The following is a 21,360-nucleotide window of genomic DNA, read 5'->3' as shown; positions in this document are numbered from 1 at the left end:
ACAGCAACATGTTTTACATTGAGGTGACACTGTCGGCTTGAAGTGCTGCGGTGATCAGAAAACTCTTTGCTGCACAATTTGCACACAAACACGATTTTATCCAAGCTGACATCAGGGAGATTTTTAAAAGAAAACTTTGTGCCAAACGAGCTCAATGCAGTCTCGTCTTCTATAACTGTTCACCAAACTTTCTTGTCCGCTGACATCACTCAATAGGAACTGTCAGCTGGAAAACAGACTTTAGGTTCATTACCGCCACCTACTGGGCTGGAGTGTGCATCAGTGTTACCGGTGTGCAAGAAATTAGGGACCTGAGAAAAATATGATCCAATTTTTAATACTTTATTTTTTCTGTAATTGTTCGATATTAGTGGGAAGTCCCAGCCCGAGTTGTCACGCAAATTTTTAAACTCATTACTTCAAACCAGTTATAAATAATGTTAATGTAACATCAAGGTTACAGAGAGTGTTTCGGGCCACATCCACACTGATACTATTTTATTTTAAAACAATGATTCGCATCCAGATGAGTGTTTCTCAGGTACATACTAGAACATCTGTAAATGTCCATTAAAGTACATTGGGGATGCAACTGCTGATGTAAACACAAAGCAGGGAATTGGTTGCTCAGTTGTAGAAAATACAAAGGAGGAGCAGCAATGGCAAGAAATAAGACCAGAGACTAGCAGAGGCAACAAGGTCGGGAATGGCTTTAATTCATTATGCATGCTGAATTAACCTCTGGTCATCAAGCCTGAAATCTTACATGATTAGACCGTGAAGAATCACAACGAACATAGAGACAGTTTAAATCCTATCTGGAAGCAGCTTTGTTTCCAAAGTTTGTCGTTTAACCGTTTCCGTGTAGCTTCGACTGAATGTTTTGACTCATTGTCTTGCTGGAAAACAAATCTTGTGCATAGAAGAGTATGCGAAATTGCAATTTCGTCACACTTTGCAGCATTAATTTCACCTTCTACCTTTACAAGCCTTCCAGAACTTGATTCACGTCCTTGCATCTTGATGCTGCCACCACCATGCTGATTAGCAAACAGCAGTTTTGAAATTGAGGTTTTTGCAATTCCTTTGTAGAAGTCTGTTTTCACTTTAACCAGAAAGAGTTGTTTGCCGTAAATTCTTGTCAAAAAAGCCACATTTAGTAAATCATAATTCAATGTTGAAAACCAATAAAAAGGAAAAACTTCCAAGAGGGTTTGAATACTTTTTTTATAGGCACTGTATTTGTCACTAATTTTACTATGAACAATGGGCTAACTCCCTCAAGAAAGTCTGCTGACATACTGACTCACAGATAACATGCACAATAGTGTGTCTATCAGAGCCCTCACACACTTAGTGGAAATGCGCCAAAAAGTCTGTGCATAATAAATGACTCAGATTGGATCAAAAAACCCAAATCAGGACATCCTTGCTTTGTATAAATGTGCAACTTTCTGTAAACAAAGCTCCGCTCGCAGTGACACACAATCATTTGGCCTAGAAAGGAAAGGCTTTAATGCTCTTTGTTTTGGTAAAATAATCGAACAGATGGCTTTCAGAGCAGCAACAAGTAATTTGTCTGAGAAGAAAAGCAGACAGGAGATCATTGCACAGAAACTAAAGCCTGCTGACCTGACTTTGGTTATGAGCTGAATGTTTGTTCTCCTCTTTGTGAGCCTCCTCATATGATTCCTGCTCTCAGGTGACAGGTGAGCCGCTGATTCGTCGCAGTGACGACAACGAGACAACGCTTCATTCCCGTCTGGACGCCTACCACCGGCAGACCGCCCCTCTGGTCAAGTACTACAGTGCCAGAGGCATCCACACAGCCATCGACGCCGCCCAGAGTCCCAATGTCGTCTTCGCCTCCATCGTTGCTGCCTTCACTGCTGCAACGGAAGTCCCCGCTCGTGCCACCGCCTGTAAAGACCAAGTGTTCTTCATTTAAAATTTTTCTTCCTTCCCCTTCGAGTGGCTTCATTTTCCCCTCAGTGGTGGAGATTATACAAGAGTTGATCGAGTGTCAGAGTGGCAACAAAATGTAACTTTAACGAGGAAGATGGAGACTCAAATCACTGTTGTAGCAACAGAAAGGAGTCAAATTATATTACTCTTCATCACCAAATCCAAGCCTGAAAGAGAAGAAGTGATTAACTGACACCATCCTTCTGCTGCTTCTGCCGCCTTTCACTGTAAACAAGTGAGATTGAAGGTTCTGACATTTAGCAGAGCAGAGTGCCGCCTACATGTTGATAGATGCTCTTCACCAGAAGGTGTTTGAAAATATTGACTTTTGTTGCATATTGTTTGCCGTCACTGGACAGGTTTGCTCTTGTTTAATCGATGACTTTGCCTTGGTTTTCTTTTTAGTCTTTTGATTCTCATGTTCTTTCAGTTGATCTCCTGGTTTTTCCAATCCAACTGTACCAAGTGTGATCAAAAAATTGAGAGACTGCGCTTGTAAAAATCCAAAAATCCTGCTGGATTTACATTTGGCAGCTTTCGCTTTTAAGTTAGTTTCCTTGTGCAGTGATGCTCTGCTCCCAGTGCTCCTGCTGCCCTTGTAATGCTCTGTGGAAGTCCATTTATGTATGCATGTCAAGCACCATTTACTGTAAGCGTCAAATCTCCTAAATTGTGTCAAAATTGGCGAATATTTGGCTTAAATTTCATTTCGGAGAAGAGGAAGACATCATAAAGAGCCAAATGATGGAGAGCAACGATTGGGTTGACCTCACTGGTCTGATGACGTGGTCCAGTTACACAGTTTACGTTATTTGCAATGGATGTTACAGTTGAATTCTACCTTGATGCTTGATGACAAATTCCTGGTGTCTAAAGTCTGGACACATAGGAAATCTCTAACTATATATATTTTTTGCCCCCACAGATTAAATATGTCTCTGTCGAAAGAGGAAAGAGTTGAAGTGGTACTTGTCAGTGGACGTGAAGGATGGACATTTTGAAGGATATGGTTAGGGTTCGTAGAGTTAGGGCTAGTAGGCTTAGAGTTAAGGTTAGTAGGGTTAGAGGTAGGGTTAGTAGGCTTAAGGTTAGTAGGGTTGAGGTTAGGGCAGTGCTTGTTTGGGGCTGGCGCGAATTTTAGCCATGACCAATTCTTTCGTTTCGGCTGATACATTTGGTCGCCCAGAATTGGGTTTGTGCATGACACTACCTGTTTCTATGAACGTTTTAACCATATTCACCACCATGAAAAGGCCAAGTAACCATCTTCCTTGGATGACGTGCATAAAATTCCCTACTAACCCTAACTCTAACCCTACCCTAACTCTACTTACCCTATCTTTTGATGTATCCATCTTTCTTGTTCACTGAGAAGTACCAGTTCAACTCTTTCTTCTTTCAACAAAGACGTATTTAATCTGTGGAGGCAAAGAAATGATAGTTAATGAGATTTCCTGTGTGTCCAGACTTTAGGGGCACCCTGTACAAGAAAACAAGAGTGGTGCTCCTGAACCAAATGTGAGTTTTCTGATCTTGACCACTGTGGAACTATAAAAACTGCTGTTTCTTGTCTTGGGTAGCCGCAGACCCACCTCTGGTCACCATGATGATGATCTTCAGCCTGAATGTTGGATCATCCAGCAGCTGACTGACACAGATGTTTGCTTTCTGTAAAAGTTTGAGCTCCATTGAAAAATCCCGAATGTGCCCCAACAAATTGTTACAAAAATGTGCGAGATCAGGACAGATACGACTTACATACATTACTGTTCAAAAGTTTGGGGTCACTTTGAAATGTCTTTATTCTGATATAAAATTATTTTTTTGATGAAGATGACAGTAAATGAATTCTAAATCAAGTCTGGAAATTGTTAATGTGGTAAATGACTATCCTAGCTGGAAACGGTTGATTTTTAATGGAATATCTCCATAGGGGTACAGAGGAACATTTCCAGCAACCATCACTCCTGTGTTCTAATGCTACATTGTGTTAGCTAATGGTGCTGAAAGGCTCATTGATGATTAGAAAACCCTTGAGCATTTATGTTAGCACATGGGTAAAAGTGTGAGTTTTCACGGAGAACATGAAATTGTCTGGGTGACCCCAAACTTTTGAACGGTAGTGTATGTTGCACGACCTTGAATGGGATGCAGACATACATCTTTAACAGTCTCTAACCTTTTTTAATCACATCTTGTACTTCCTCCTTCTCCTTTTACTTCCTTAAGCCTGAATGCATTTTAATGCCAAACCTGTTAATCATTTTCAGTGACCTTTGATATGTTCTCTTGTAGCCCTGAGAGAGAACTGAAGCTCTTAGTTTCCATGAAGTGTCATAAAACTTAAGAACCTAACCTTGCCAGCAAGTTGATTTCTCGTGATATTTGTGAGTTCACAAATCTCTCAAGAAACCATCTTGCTCCGCTCCCGCCTTCACTTTTCGTACAGCACCAAGTTGGTTCGCGGCCAATCACGCAGCAGTATTCGTGTGTGGGGCGGGATATCCGGGTGTGACGACAACACCAAGCGCCAGTAGATCAAAACAAACATGGCAACGGAGGACAACGATCGTGTAGATGCTGCTATTAAATCAGTTTTAGCTGAATCTCCTATCGCTTCTTTGAAGGAAGAACAACGAGAGGCGCTTTGCGCATTTCTGGATGGTAAAGATGTTTGTGGTTTTTTACCTACGGGTTTTGGTAAGAGTTTAATCTACCAATTGGCTCCGCTCGTTGTGAAGAAACTTCAAAGGGTCGCCGCGATTGGCTAAAAACAAACCTGTCAGAGGCGGGACATACTGTTGCATTGTCCAATCCGTGCCTCTTTCCTCCGAACGGATTTACATAGAGCGGTCCCAGATTGATATTGTGGAGTACTATCAAGTACTACACAATTATTAATCTGGCTATTGCCAGGTTATTAAGAACCCGTTTCAATGGAAAAGAACTTGATACTGAAAAGTTAAAGATGGAAAAACGGGACTGATCAATTAATGAAGGTAAAATCCAGAATGTGCTTTTATACTCTTGAGATCTGTGGACTTTGTGATAGTTCTAATCACAGCCTAAACCAGCAGCCTTCAGTCTATAGCAAAACTCCCCAGTGGGGCATCGAGGACAGGTGAGGTATATAATATGTTGTGAAAGATGTTGTGGAAGGTTCAGGTGTTCTAGGAACAGGAGGTTAGTTGCTGTTATTTTGCCGTAGTTCGGCCTCCGTGATGCGCAGCTCGAGGAGGCAATTCAGCCACTTTAAAACCCTCGGCGGCCAACTGCTGCAGTTGGCATCGACATGCATATTTCTTCTGAGTCATAACTCGATCAGGCAAGAGCACATATAAAAATACATCATAAATGTATTTTTATACTGTATTTCGTATGACTTTTAAGAATTTCAGTCCCTGATGTGTTTCTGGAAATCGGTGTACAAAATAATCTCCTTATGATCCTGAGAATCGTCACGTTTCTAAGTTTTCTTCAAAGTGAATAATTGAAAGTTGTCAGCTCATCCATGGATGAACCGAACAAGGAATTTAACTTACTTTAATGATATCCGTTGTCAAAATATTAAGAAGGCTTTTAAAGAAAGTTCTAATCTACAGTGTAGCTCACAATATTCCTGATTTCATCTAAGTAACCCACAGTAGTCGTAACATCGTCGAAAAAATATTTCTCCGATTTTGCAAGGAAGTTTTTACACTTGTTTGAGACTGATTTTTACTTTCTCTCCAACAAGTTTATGCACTTCATTGTTAATGGAAACACCTTTTTCTAATGAAGTTCTGACGTAGAGTGCATTTAACTCACGATTAATCAGCATTTTCCACTACTTCTGTTGTTTTTGTGTCCAGACAGCATGAAGCATGTCCAATACCAGCTGGAATTATTCTACTTTGAAGTTTTTTTTTAGCATTTGACAAACAACTGGTTTTGTTTCCAGCTTCTTCTACCCAGTTTATTACAACCATTTAGCCCTCTGATGACACTACGCAGCTTGGTTTGTTTTCTTCCAATCAGTTAATGGAAACGAGCCTCATCTGCTTTTTTTGTTTTTGGATTTTTTGCATCATTTCAGTTTACTTCAAATTTGCTCAATGGTTCATCTGGAAACTTGACTGTTTTTGGGCTTAAAGCAAACAATGATTTGTCTTGCTCATAAAAAAAACCTGTTTTTCCATCACAGCAGCATGTTTTCAGTGTTGCTGTTGCTCCAATCTCACCACTGAAGTGACGAATCAGGATGGTCAAATGACGTCTTAGATCTACGTCCAGTGGAGACTTTATAGTAATCTGGACTGTGCTCGTAATCTTGAACTCAGATGACACTTTAGACATTACAAAGACTGAACAGGTTGGGAATTAAGGCAGTAATGGATTGAAATGATTAACTGTTAAATCAGAATGCACTTGCTGTGATGTCTGCTGAGCCACCGCAGGAGGTTTTGGTTGCAACACGTTATTTTACTGCTGCTGCTGCGTGTTATTTCTTGTCGATGTGGAATTTTATTGGACCGAACTCTTTCCGAGGAATTGGATTTGCCGGATGAGTTTGCATGTCTGAATCTGCAGGAGGGAATGAGGATGTCGGTCACACCACGTATGTGCACACTGCGGTGAACTGATGAGACAAGCCTCTTTAATTGTTGTGTTAATTGATGTGTAACGAGGCACTGAAGTATGAAGGTGTTTTTGGTTGCTGAATGTGATGAAGACCAAACTTTATGAGTAATGAAGAAAGAGCAGCTGTAATTGATATTTTATGATTGCAAAGTGATTGTTAATGTGAACATTGTGTGTACAAGATAATCTGTTGGGATAAACCTCCATTATCGAAGAAATCTGCAGCTTATTCTCAACTTTTCAGAGCTTAATAGTGAGATTCAGCTCATTCCTTAGTTGGTCAACCTCAAAATTAACTGTTTTTTTCCACTTTTACAGCTCTCTCTAGACCCTCTTAAACCTTCTTTTTGTTTTCGTGTTTCATGTCTAAATGCTTGCTTTTACTGAAAAAGTCCCGCAAGCTAATAACATTTCAGTATCACTTTTTCAATACAGAACAAATCAAAGCTTCATGTAGTCACATTAAGAGATTAATGAAGCAGCAGTGTTACATATTCCATGTCTGAAAAGTGACTTTCAGTGCAAAAGCTCTAGACACATAGCCAGTTAGCAGCTAGCAGTGGATATATTTCTTTGAAGATTTGGTAGAGACCAAAAAAAGAGCTAAAAGAGAGAGATTATTGGTCCTACATTCCCCAGATAGCCTCATAATGAAGAATAAGCAGCTGTCTGCAAAAAAATTCACCATGTGAATTTTGAAGGTGATGACACTCTGTGTTTGTAGATACAGCTTGTTTCTGCTGCCCTCAAGTGGCCAAAAAGTCAGTTTAATGGCGTTTAATTGACCATATAGTTACAGATTGCATACTGATTATTTGAATCTGGTAACAGGAAAATTGCAGTTCTTTTATTTTTATCAAATTGGTAAAGTTTTTGTTAAAATTTTAAAAAATAAAACGATAACTTAGAAGCAGTATTTATACCTCGTCACCATCAACAGCAGTTAGTCGAGACTTTATGGCCCAATCCCAGTCTCCACATTCACTGACTTTTCGGCACATTACCACTAAGTGTCTGAAGATTCTCAGTTTCTCTTTACAACAACATATCTGCGGACTTTCCCACCATGTTATTGTGAAATGTACAAAAACTAGATGTGGAGAAAATGTGCTGGAACTGTGGGTAATGGATGACATCTGGCTGTTTGCTGCTGTGGTTATTTATTGCATGTTTGTCACTGTAGCATGGGATTTACGGATATTCACGGCTTTGTTGTCCTTTTGGTAGTTTGCAGAGAATGTCAGGATGTCTCCCAGTTCAGTCCAAGTCATTTAATAGTTAGCATATCCCGATACTCAGTGCCCGGTCTGATACATTTTCCTAGATAATGAACACTTGAAGTGCACCAAAGTTATTAAAACCAATCCAAATGTGTATGCTTGACTGAATCGTTCTAAATGCATTGAGAGAAAAAAAAAATACGTTTCTGCCCCCAAGTTGTTCCTTAATGTTAAGTAGATGGTCAGAAAGTTCTGGTAGGAAACTGATGGAGAAAACGTACTCTATTCCATTTATCCAACAGCATCTGAGCCGTTTAGCTTCATATCTGAACGGCCATTTTTCTGTAAAGTTGCATTCATACTAGGTTTTTATCTTAGTTTCAACACGGCACAAGTCTGAGCTATGTCCTGTAGCATTAGAATAGAATAGAAATACTTTATTAATCCATTCATCCATAATCTGTACATGCTTCATCCTCATTAGCATCACGGCTAATGACTTAGGGCAAAGGCAAGTCTTCAGTCTATCACAGGGCTACATACAGAGACAGTCACACTCGCATTCACACCTAACGACAATTTAGAATCACCAATTAACCTCAGCATGCTTTTGGACTGTGGGAAGAAGTCGGAGAAAACCCAAGCATGCACAGGGAGAACATGCAAACTCCATGCAGAAAGGTCCCAGAAAGGCCGGGACGCAAACAGGGATCTTCTTGCTGCAAGGCGACAGTGCTAACCACCATCCACTGTACAGCCCCTACGTGATATCACAAAATGTTAATTATCTGTAGTACTTGGTTGTTCCTTCAGGTGGAGCCTTTGTGTTTGATTCTATAGCAACCAAAGGAGGCGTCACTCAGGCAACAGGCAGTGAGTGTTGGCAAGAGGAGAGCATTGTGGGAGTTCAGATGGCAACGGGCACCATGACAAAGACTTCTATGGTGTTTAATGACCTCCGACCAGATCTTAAACTATTGTTCAAAAGTTTGGGGTCACTTTGAAATGTCCTTATTTTTGAAAGAAAATATTTTTTTTTCAATGAAGATAACATTTAATGAATCATAAATCCAGTCTAGACATTGTTAATGTGGTAAATGACTATTCTAGCTGGAAACGGCTGATTTTTAATGGAATATCTCCATAGGGGTACAGAGGAACATTTCCAGCAACCATCACTCCTGTGTTCTAATGCTACATTGTGTTAGCTAATGGTGTTGAAAGGCTCATTGATGATTAGAAAACCCTTGTGCAGTTATGTTAGCACATGGGTAAAAGTGTGAGTTTTCATGGGAAATATGAAATTATCTGAGTGATCCCAAACTTTTGAACGGTAGTGTATATCTTTGCTGCCACTTACTGATTTAGGAGATCATTCAGTATTTGCATCCTGAACGTCCTGCCACAGATTCTGCTGAGATGGGGATTGGGACTGACCTCTGTTCCTGTAAACGTGGTCTCATTTGGACATTTTTAGGAAATTTCTTCAAATATGGCTCAACATTCACTTCAGAAATTAATGGTTGAAGGTCCCTGTGACTCCACAAAACATGTTTTTGTCCTTAACTTAAGAATTTTTGCTGTAATTATGGCAACATTTTTGCACAGTTAGGATAAAATGAAGAAGTAATGAGCTTTTAGATCTGAAGAACAGCCCCAGACAGACATGAATGTAACCTGTAACAGATCACATGGTGAGAATTCTACTTTGAAGTCACCTGTGCTGAATAAAGTTTGTGTTCGGGTGGATACAGTTTGGTTTTATTTTTTTAGATTTTAGTTGTGTTTAGATGAAGTTCTTGCGTCGATGCTTTGAGTCTCAGCGTCAGCTCTGACGTCTGAAGCAAAACGGATCAAAGAGGCGAGTTGAAGGATGCCGGTCGCTCAAACCTTCGGAGAAAATACTTGTAGGAAATGTTTTTGGTTCAGGCCTTTGTTCCTGCAGCTCCCTGCGGTGTCTTATTTTTCTTTTTACCCATTTTTGTTTCATGGCAGTGCTTTCACGTCGCAGCATGTTATCAAGGATGTGATCTTAAAAGGCCAAAGCAATCTCAGAAACAAAGAGCGCCTCCACACTGAGTAGATGCATCGAAAGGAAAGACCTTTATTACCTTCTTTTTGTTGCCTTCTGTTCATGATGTGTTTTAAACGCAGATTGTTGTTTGATATTTAGCCGTCTTTTCCCTTTAGTCTACGCAGCCTCCAGATTTTCTTTTGAAATGGAGCTTCGAGGGATTCGACTCCTCTGTTCCTCCTTGACCCATTAGTTTCCTGCTGCTCTGTATTCACCTGGTGTTTGTGTTCGGTGGAAACATCTTGTGTGTCGACTCCGCCGCCTCCTCTTCCTCTTGAATACTGATGTGCTTTTATTCTCTCGGGGCTGTTATGATGAAAAACAATAGCAGATGTTCGGCATTCCCAGGGGGCAGATTTCAGTCTCTTATTCAACACGATGAGACAATTTCATGCTGAATTTGCCTTTGCTTTCGGCACTGTGCCTCTGTAACTTTGTCACTTTCTGAAAGCTGTAAATGAACACATGCGGAGTCGAACCTGGCTGCTATTTGTTTTGTTCGCCTTGAGTGAACTTTTCAGTGTGCACTTTAAAGCGAACTCCGGTTTAATTGGACTGAGAGCTGGACAGGAGGGATATTTTTTTTCCTTTTCTGACAGCTCCAGCATTTAAATGACCAAGAAAGTTTTAATATTAGTCATGGCTTGTTGCATTTTCACCATGATTCACCTGAACCTTCTTTTTTTCCCCCCTTTTCCCACTTTGTCTTGCAGCTGGTTGAGTCCTGAGCTGCTCCATTCCCACCGAGGCGACGGATTGGAGCTCGTGGTGGGTGAACAAACGGAGGGCAGGGCTCGGACGCTAAGAGGGGGGAATTCCTTCATGAGTTAATTTTGCGGTGCTGTTGGGCTCTTTTACTTTTCAGCACATTTCTATTCCCTGTAGATTTTGACAGGAATGAACAAAGCCATCTTTTGTCCTCATGTTTCCCCTTCTAATAAACCGCTTGCTTTTCTACAGTCATCATATTTTGTGCTTTTTGTGTTTCGTGCGACTCTCAAACTCTAAAATCCACATTTTTAGCAACTGAAGATGTGCTCAAGGGACATACTGCTGCAAGAAATATTATTTTCTGGCTTCAGATCTCTTATTTTGATAGGTTGTATTGACATAATGTTGTAGCAACTCAATGTTGTGTTTTTTGGACAATTTCAGATAAGAAGAAAACTGCTTGTGCATGATATTGATCAGAAAAAACAAACTGACAGAAGTGCCTAAAATGTAGACCAGCGATAAGATTAAATACAATAATTTTCCGAAATAAACTTAAACTAAAATAAGACTAGGCAAAATCAATTACAGGGGGTCCTAGATTTACATCGGAGTTCCGTTCCTATAGGTTAACGTAAGTCGATTTTCACCGTAAGTCGGAACTTGGGCAAAAACGTAAACAAAGCCGTTACCTGTATCACAATATCTCCTTTACATACTTGACACAGAAGGAACTTTTAAAAAAACAAACATTTGGCAACTTGTTCATAATTCTAGTCATCAAATGGTTTCAAATTAAATAAATTCATACAAATATACTCTATTTTTCAAATCTTCTTGTTTGAAATGAAGTAAATCTGTGAAGTTTCTCCTTAATTTTTATTATTTTAAAACTCTAGGAGGCCCAGTTTGAACCTTTTTGAAGTGTTTTTGCTGCAGTAAAATGACACAAATGAAGAGATTTTTTTTAACATGTTTATGGTAAGAAATGCCAATAAGAAAGATTATGTTGGTTTTCAGGGTTTGTTTTGTGCTTTAATCGATAGGGACAGTGGAGACAGTCAGGGAGTACAAGAAGAAAGAGTAGGGACGTCGGCTAGAAGGATCCTAAACACAACAGGTTGGATTCTTTGGTAAAAAGGTGAGTTTTCTTCCAACGAGGCAGTTACATGTTCCTTATATAAGACAGGCTGGTTTATCAGACAGTGAAAGCAGGACATGAGTGTTGTAATAATTGAACGTTTCAAGGCAGAAAACCTGGATGGAGACAGGTTTTTGTGCAAAACAGTGACGCTACTGTCTTCTGTGCTGCATGCATAATGGACTTAATGGACCCTTTGAGACAACAGAAGCCCAACTGACCCAGTTTTCTTTTCCTCGAGCCCTCATGCTGGTTAATATCGGCGTATTTATAAGAGAAAAATGAGCACAGGATGTTATAAAAGTTTAGTTTAATAGGTATGTTTTGTAAAAAGTGACATTAACTGGTACAGTTGGGTTCTTTTGGTAAAAATGTGTTTGTTTATTTAACAGGAACATCAACTAATATGGCCATGATACTGATTTCATCTGAGGCATAAAATAAATTAGTAAGCTCAAAAAATTCACTTAACTTCAGTGCAGTCCTGACTGTTTAGTGCTGGTATAAAATACTTGTTTTGTAATAAAAGCTTGAAGAAAAGCAGGAACTAGCGTAACTATACATCATATTAATAAGAAAATGAACACATAACTGTAAAAAAGATTTTGGCATGAATAAAAGCTAAAATGTAAAACCTGTTTTATAGAAAGTGATACAAGAGAGTGGGTTAGTTGAGCTGCCCCTTGTTTCTGGAAAACCATGGAAGAAATTGTGACCAAATATTTTGAAGAGGTATCCATTAGACTCTCTGTGAAGAGAAGGAAAAGATCAGCACATTTTAGTTAACTAAAAGTCACTGTAAAAGCAGTAAATGATTTATTCAGGGTCATTTCTGAAATTCTTTGAGGCTGAAAGATAAGCGACGGTTTTGGAAACGTAACTGCTTAATTTGCTGCTATCGAGCAACTTCCTGGAAGCTTCTAGAGAAAACATTTCCTGCTTTTATGTTGTGGGAAAAACAGCCAGAGTGATAAGATGAGAATGTGTGATTCCATTTAAACAAGTTGCGGTCTGACCGGTTTCTGGTCTTTCTGCTCATTAATCTGATAAACGTTTCCCTTAAATCTCCCCTTACGTAGTTTTAACAATAAAATATGAGGTTTGGATTCACAGCAGAATGTTTGGAGGTAAATTCTGAACATTTCCCAACTTTCTGCAGTATTTTTGTAAATGGACATAGTTTGCTTCTTTAATTTATCCTTTTGTTTTTATTATTTTTATGGACAAAAGCCTCAGTTCAAAGTCATCAACACATCTTCTTCCAACAACTTTTATCCAATTACAGATTCTTTAAAATATATCACAATATATCACAATGAATAATTGTGGGCATTACAATTTAAAAAAGAAATCATAGAAATAGTTGAAATTATCATTAATGTCTTAAACATGATAACTTAGTGTTCTTTTTTATTCAGTTATTTGTTTCATTTCCAGCCAGAAGAACTTTGTTGGTCAAATAAATGTCTCTGTAATATAAAGATGTGACAATTTTATCAATAATTATTTAGTAAAAGTTACATAAAAGCTGCAGTTTCACAAAGCTTTGACAGTTTCAAGAGTATAATAATTGTAGACATTACAGTTTTAATTTAAAAAAAATCAGAGAAATAGTTAAAATTCATCATTAATGTCTTGAATATGACGTAGTGTTTTTTCTCACTTTTTTAAATGTTATTTACAGCCAGAAGAAATCTGTAACTCAAATAAATGTCTCTGTAATTTAAAATGTGACAGTTTACCAATAATTCAGTAAACTTTTTTTAACCAAATTAAATATGATTATTGAATAACCTATTTTAAAAATATAAGAAAAACTATTCAAGTCAGTCCAAGATTTTGTTGTTTTATCTCAAGGTCATATTTTTTTATAAATAATTGTAGAGTAGATAAAGTGACAGAACAGTTAAAATTCATAAATAATATCTTCAATATGATGTCTTAAATTCTTTTATTCACTTGTTTTGTTTTGTTTTTTTAATTTCCAGCCAGATGAACTTTTTTTTTGGTCCACTAAGTTCCTAAGTTTTATCGGTAATAATCCGGTAAATGTCACCGGTCCCGTCCTGCCTCTGTGTCCTGTAAACACTGGCAGTAAACCGGTTCCTGCGGGGAGGGCTTTCCGTGTCGCCGACGGCCTGACGTCACCGGCAGGGCTTTCCTCCATGACGTCAGAGGGCGGCAGCCACGGAGCTCGAGGCGACGCGGAGCGGCTGCGGAGATCGTCCAGAGTTTTGGCCGCTGCTCTCCCGGTGCGCACCAACAGTAAGAAGGGCCGACACCCGCAAGGACACACCGCCGAGCCCGCAGAGCAGGGAGGCGGACACGGCCACGGAGGCAGCGCCGCGGACACCCACGCAGCTTCCAGCACGGAGCGGAGAGACGCGGGGAGCCGCCTGGACCGCAGCCGGAGCGGGCAGCCGCATCTCCCAGCCTTCTGTGGAGGAAACCCGGAGCTGAGCGGTGAGTGGAGCTCTGCTGCGTGTTGGTCTGGATGTCGGGGTGGAAATAACCTGGATGGAGCTCAAAACAAAGGCAGGGTGGATGTTTTTACCTCCAACATGACTGTCTTCTGCCAAACACCTCCCAGATTATCATGTCAGGGAGGAAACATGCGAACATGTAGGTTGTTGCACACAGAGAGGACATAGCTCCTCTGAAAATAAACCTTTAAACGATTCATCCGGGCTGTGTGAGAGTTAAAATCCCTCTAAACACATTCCTGGCTGCTCTGCCACTCCCAGCTCTGAGGACAGGCTGTATTTTCCAGGAAAAAAATACATTAAACATGAAGGTAGAAAGAAAGCTGTGGACAGATGAGATATTAGGATGAAAGAGGAGCCACTGATCCACACCAGAGCAGGAATATTTTGCTTTTACTTCAGTTTGAGGACAGATTCTGTTATTATATGGGGATATTTTCCATCGTGTCGTTGTAGAAAAGACAAATCTAAGTTTTACATGAATAAAATGCTTGAATTTTGTTAAAATGCTCAAACCAGAAGCAGCCAGAACTTGTTCAGGTTGTAGATTTTGCTGGTAAAAGCCAATAAGGAGCTCTTAGAACATAATGAGCTGCTATTCTCCAGATCTCTGTAAATAATGTTTAAAGTTTACAGAAAAGGCTCTTTAATCACCACGTAGGTCGAGAGAGTGACGTCTGAAGTGGAAGATTTGTTTAGACTGAACACTTGACAGGTGTGTGTTATCTTTTTAATCTGCTATCTAGATTTGATTTGACAATGAGCTGCACAGAGAACCAGGAAGAAGGGTTTTACTTATCAAAATGAAATATCTGATAGCGTATTATCTAGTAAACCTCACCCATTCATTAAAACAAACACTGAATTCTACTTTTTCTATGACGTTTTGATACAGACACTTGATAAATCTGCATGTCTAAGTGCTGTATTTAAATATATTTTCTAATGTCAGGTGTTAAATCCCTTAAAAATTATATTATAATCTGTAAAAATATCAGGAAAACAATAGAAGTAAGTCCAAGATTTCATTGTTTTAACCTTAACGAGTTTTTTTTTGTATATTTTAGGAATATATTTGATTAATTTAAGTCAATAAACCAATCAAAGTAGCTAATTATCAACTGAAATTATATAAAAACACATAATAATCTGTAGAAATAATAGGAAAACAATGGCAGTAAGCACAAGATTTCATTGTTTATGTGTATTTTATAAATATATATGATTAATTTAGTCAGTAAACCAAATAAAGTCGCCAACTGTCAACTGAAGTTATATATAATTATAGAGGTTGATGAAAAATGTACTACAGATAGCTGAGCTGTGTTTATCTAGAAACATTTGCCCAGCAGTCAAACAACTATAATTCTATTTTATAGTAATTTAATATAGATTAGTAGCAGAAAATACCAGTCAGAACAATATTCATGTATAAACGAAAGAAACTGGGTAAACATACAACGTATAGGAGCAGCAGAATCACAGGTTTTGGAGCAATTATGGTTTGAAATAAGGTGTTTTTAATTGTTTTTAAATTAAATTTGACCTCCAGGAGCTTTGGTTTCAGGAATGTCAGGCAACCAAGCTGGGATTAATTATCTACATCTTTTAAAAGATTAAAAAGTATAAATATGGTGCAAAAATGTGCTGATAAAATGTACGTCACAATTCGCCTTTATTGTTAGCCTACATTTAGGGGAAAAAGAATATCTGGATCTCAAAATTTAAATTCTGTGCCACAAACGAAAAATTGAATATTTGATGATAACCCCGTTGATTTTGTCAATTGTGTCGTCTTGCTGACTTTTTTAGCAGCTGATTTAGAAACCGAACTGCATGTTTAACACAGTTTGTCCACTAGAGGGCGCGGGCAAGTTTATTCAGTTTCTTGAACACAATTTTTAATATCTAAATTTAAATGATTGCAGTCAAAATGTTTGTGTTTATGATAAATCTGAATATTTTTTTACACTTTAAATTTCAGTGTTGGCTGTAAGAACTACCATATGGATGGAAATTTAATGTAAATTCACATTGATTTATTCTCCGACAAAAATCAGTTTTTTTGTATGAGTCAACTAATGTGATTTTTTTTCAGTGCTGATAGCGATTATTAGTCAAGAAAAAAGCTGATATCCGATAGTTGGAACTAATGTAATTAGTAGAAATTAAAATGTTTACGTCAGAAACAACAAAAACTTAATCAAAAAGGTTTGTCTTCCTTAAGGTTTTTTTCACTGTTTAATTTAAAAGAGGCTTTTCAGCTTTTATTCATCAGCATTGATTGGCGGTAGGTAGGTCCTCGGTTTACGACATCCTCAACTTACGTCGTTTCACCGTTACATTGGAACTGATGACGGGCTGGTCCTCGGTTTAACGTACGATGTTTTTCCGTTAGAAGTGCATGGCTCAGTGGGTAGAGTGGCCGTCTTGTAACTGGAAGGTTGCTGGTTCGATCCTTGGCCCATTGAGCTCATTTCGAGGTGTCCTGAGCAAGACACCGAACCCCTAGTTGCTCCTGGTGGGTCGTGGTTAGTGCCTTGCATGGCAGCTTCTGCCATCAGTGTGTGAATGGGTGATTGTGATGTATCATGTAAAGTGCTTTGGAAAAAGCGCTATATAAATACCATTTAGGTCAGAACTGGTTCAGTGGAACTAGCTGACAAGCGGAGTGGACGAATATGTTGTCACGTCACGCTATAAGATGGCTTTATTTAGATTTTCACCCATATTTTCCTACCAAGTTGTGTTTCAGTGTGAGCTAATGACTGTTTTCATTGCTGTAGTTGTACAAATATGTAAACTGATTGATGCCATGATGCACGCAACGACTTTGTTTACGTTTTCACCGGAGTTCCGACTTACCATAAAAATCGACTTACGTCACACCGTAGGAATGGAATTCCGACATAAGTGTGTGTGTGTGTGTGTGTGTGTGTGTGTGTGTGTGTGTGTGTGTGTGTGTATGTATATACACAAACACACACACACACACACACACACACACACACACACACACATATATATATATATATATTATATATATATATATTATATATATATATATATATATATACAGCGCCTTCCATAATTGTTGGCATCCCGGTTAAGATGTGTTCTTTGTGTTGTTTAGCTTGTAATAAATTCAATTTTTTTCTAAATAATATAGGACCACAATGAAAAAAGAGGAAAATCCAACCTTTAATTCAAGTGCATTTATTCAGTGGGGAAAAAAATTACACATTATGAAATAATTCTTTTACATCGAATCATGTGTGCCACAATTATTTGCACCCCTGATGTTAAGACTTTTTACAAGCCCCTTCTACCAACAAAACAGCACCTAATCTTCTCCTATAATACATTTTTTAACAATTTTCAGTGTGAGAGTATGCTTCTGCAACAAAAATTAAATTTATTTTAAGGCTTTCAACTCATCTTAACCGGGGTGCCAATAATTATGGAGGGCGCTGTATGTATATATATATGTGTGTGTCTGTGTGTGTGTGTATACACTGCTCAAAAAAATTGAAGGAACACTTTGAAAACACATCATATTTCAATGCGGGGGATAAACAAACTGGATATTTACATTGATATGGACTGGATAATGTGTTCGGAATGAAAAGATGCCAGATTGTTTGATGGGAATGAAAATTATCAACCCCCCCAGGAGGGCTAAATTCAAGACACCCCTAAATCAAAGTGAAAAACTGATGTGGCAGGCTAGTCCATGTTGCTGAAATTCCTTGGCAGCAACTCAAAATGGTATTCAGTAGTTTGTATGTCCTCCATGTGCTTGTATGCATGACTGATGATGCCGGGAAAAGCTCTGAATGAGACGACAGATGGTGTCCTGGGGTATCTCCTCCCAGAACTGGACCAGGGCATCACTGAGCTCCTGGACAGTCTGAGGAGCAACCTGATGGTGTCGGATGGAACAAAACATAATGTTCCAAAGGTGTTCTATTGGATTCAGGTCAGGTGAGCATGGGGGCCAGCTAATGGTATCAGTTCCTTCATCCTCCAGGAACTGCATGAGTTCTCTTACCACATAAGACTGGGCATTGCCGTGCACCAGAAGGAATCCAGGACCACTGCACCAATGTAGGGTCTGACAATGGGTCAAAGCATTTCATCCTGATACCTAATGGCAGTCAGAATGCCATTGTCCAGCCTGTAGAGGTCCGTATGTCCCTCCATGGATATGCCTCCCCACACCATCACTGACCCACCACCAAACCAGTCATGCTGAACAATGTTACAGGCAGCATAATGTTCTCCATGGCTTCTCCAGACCCTTTCATGTCTGTCACATGTGCTCATGGTGAACCTGCTCTCATCTGTGAAAAGCACAGGGCACCAGTGGTGGACTTGCAAATTCCTGTGTTGCCAGCCGAGCTCCACAGTGCCAGTCAGCGAGCACAGCGGGCACTATAGGACGTCAGGCCCTCAGACTACCCTCATTGAATCTCTTTCTGATTGTTCGATCAGAGACATTCACACCAGTGGTCTGCTGGAGCTCATTTTGTAGAGCTTTTTCAGTGCTCATCCTGTTCTTCCTTGCACAAAGGAGCAGATATCTGTCCTGCTGATGGGTTGAGGACCTTCTACGGTCCTGTCCAGCTCTCTTAGACTAACTGCCTGTCTCCTGGAATCTACTCTATGCGCTTGAGAATGTGCTGGGAGACACAGCAAACCTTCTGGCAATGGCACGCATTGATGTGCCATCCTGGAGGAGTTGGACTGTCTGTGGAACCTCTGTAGGGTCCAGGTATTGCCTCATGCTACCAGAAATGACACTTACCCTAGCCAAATGCAAAACTAGTGAAAAACAGTCAGAAAACATTAGGAAGGAAAAAATGTGAGTGGCCTTCACCTGTAAACTCATTCCTGTTTTGGGGGTTGTCTCATTGTTATCCCTCTAGTGCGTCTGTTGTTAATTTTATGAACACCAAAGCAGCTGAAACTGACTGAAAACCCCCTCTTTTACTTACTTGACCAGATCAGTGTCCCACATATTTGACTGATTTAATGCAATACTTAGATTAAAAAGTGTTCCTTTAATTTTTTTGAGCAGTGTATTTACTTCTGAGCAGCCCTGAAAAACTGCTTTATGGGTCTCAAAGTATTGGTTTCATTGAGGTAAAATGGTAAAAAATCTAAGCTAAAAATTGAGATCTTTATTGAAAATCACTCGCTCCTGCATGTTTTACTTAAAAATGTGACAAAGATTTGCAGTCTTAAAATTCAGTAAAAATCAAAAAAATCGGTGCAAGCAGGACACCGTTTATGACCATGCTGTGACCAACGGTCCTGTGACCAAAATTCAGTGCACATAAAACCACAAGGATGGAAACAGATTTAAAATGCAAGTTGCAAGATATCTACAGTATGTAGAGACACCATTTTTATCCAGTATTGGTAACACTTCTGGGATCCTGGGAAAATATTGTACATTTCGATTCCACTTTTTGTCAAATCAACTTTTGTTTTGTCTATCTTATGATTTGCGGCATAACGGTATGATGCAACACAAAAGACATTCCTAAATTCTCTCTACTTCTAATCATGGTTCTTCTGTGTCCATAGAGGTGCAGGACTTGGTAATGGAGTAAAAAAATTAGCCTACAGTGAGGAAAAAATGTGACAGGAGCAACAACAGAGATGAGACTGCATCATACGTGAAATAGTGTATTTAATTTATCAATAACTGGACGATATTTAACAATTTTGGTCGAAGTAATCGGCCAAGTTGATAATCATTCTATCCGTTGCACCTTTTACGTCAAGAAGGACATTTGAACTGTAAATTTAGGTAGTGTCTACAGATACGGACCCGTATCCGTAGCCCACAGGCTACGGGTACGGGTACTTTCCATCTGCCAGACAGATACGGACCCGTACGCAAGTCTCGCGAGTCAAGAAGCTGCTAACCACTGCAAACTGTTGAAAGGTAAGCAAAGGTTAAGGTTAGGGTTAGTGTTAGGGTCAGGTTTAGGGTCCGTACCTGCAATACCGATGCTACGGGTCTGTACCGCTAGCGTCTACCGGGAGTCACGTGACCAGATCTCGCGTATCTGATTGGCAAATGGCAAGTGCCGTATCCGTAGTCCACAGGCTACGGGTACGGGTCCATACCTCTAGCAACAACCGTAAATTTATGCAGAGAAAGAAAACAAACTGGTGCATTAAATTCACCAGAAAGCAGAAAATGAAGTGTATGATTTTACCGCCCACTGCGTCTTCCAAATGTTTAAATTTAGTCCACATTCTCGCTGCACATCGAGCTCACGTGAAGCAGCTCAGCAGAGGTTGTTTCAGGACAGAGGCAGCTCTTTGGGCTGTCTGAAAAACAAATCAATTACAGCGCAAAAATCATGATTATGTTTAATGGTCCTGAGATGACAAAATCATTTCTGTAATTTAAGAGCTTCTTCTGCACAACCCGGATGATGTGTTGTTATGATTTTATTAGAAGCTGACCAGGCTGCATTGTGAAAACAACAACGTGAGGTTGTTGTTCTCTTAGTCTGTGTGTTTTAGACCATTACCTCATCCAGAGGGGCTTTGGGTTCCCGTGTCGTTACCAGGATCAGGTTACCGACAATAGCTGGGAATTACACGCTCGGCTGTCAGATGTACTTGCATTGTGCCGCCGTTTCCTCCCAGAAACCCGAACCCACGTCGCTCACTTCACTGCCGCCGCTGGGAGGAGGTGTAAAGGAGCTCGGAGGTTTGCTCTTTGCAGGCCTGACATTAAACATTCAACAACTCAGCAGTGTTTCTCCTGAGCGCTCCTCTAATTATAGCCGCCTGGTTCTCCACCTTCCTCTGGACTCTTTATATCTGCATGTGTGTGGGAGAGAGGTGTTAATGAGAATCAGTGGGAGATGGAGAAAACTCAAACTCTCCATTTGTGTTCCCATCGACCTCCCACTGCATGCATGCCTTAATGTAATGTTTAAATTTTTCCAGATAGATAGACATGTAGCTGTTAGTCATGAAGAGCCAGTTTGTGGTTGTTTTTTTTGAGCCGCGCTCACTCATTAGTAATTTCTGATAAATTACTGGTGTTACTCATCAAACCTAGAAGTAGAAACTGGAGCTGAAATCAGTCAGTCAACTCGAGGTTTGGAAATCTGA

At 39.6% G+C, this 21,360-nt stretch overlaps 1 long non-coding RNA gene across 1 annotated transcript; it reads left to right on the top strand.

The window, feature by feature from the left end:
- The first annotated feature begins 565 nt into the window (after positions 1-565).
- Positions 566-10,842, top strand: LOC127536186 (uncharacterized). Its single transcript, XR_007945178.1, has 2 exons — positions 566-1,922; positions 10,593-10,842. It is a non-coding gene; the product is annotated as an uncharacterized LOC127536186 (long non-coding RNA).
- The last annotated feature ends 10,518 nt before the right edge of the window (positions 10,843-21,360 follow it).

The sequence above is a fragment of the Acanthochromis polyacanthus genome, chromosome 11 (assembly GCF_021347895.1).
Source record: "Acanthochromis polyacanthus isolate Apoly-LR-REF ecotype Palm Island chromosome 11, KAUST_Apoly_ChrSc, whole genome shotgun sequence".
Lineage (NCBI taxonomy): Eukaryota > Metazoa > Chordata > Actinopteri > Pomacentridae > Acanthochromis > Acanthochromis polyacanthus.
This window is presented reverse-complemented; position numbering and strand designations above follow the sequence as displayed.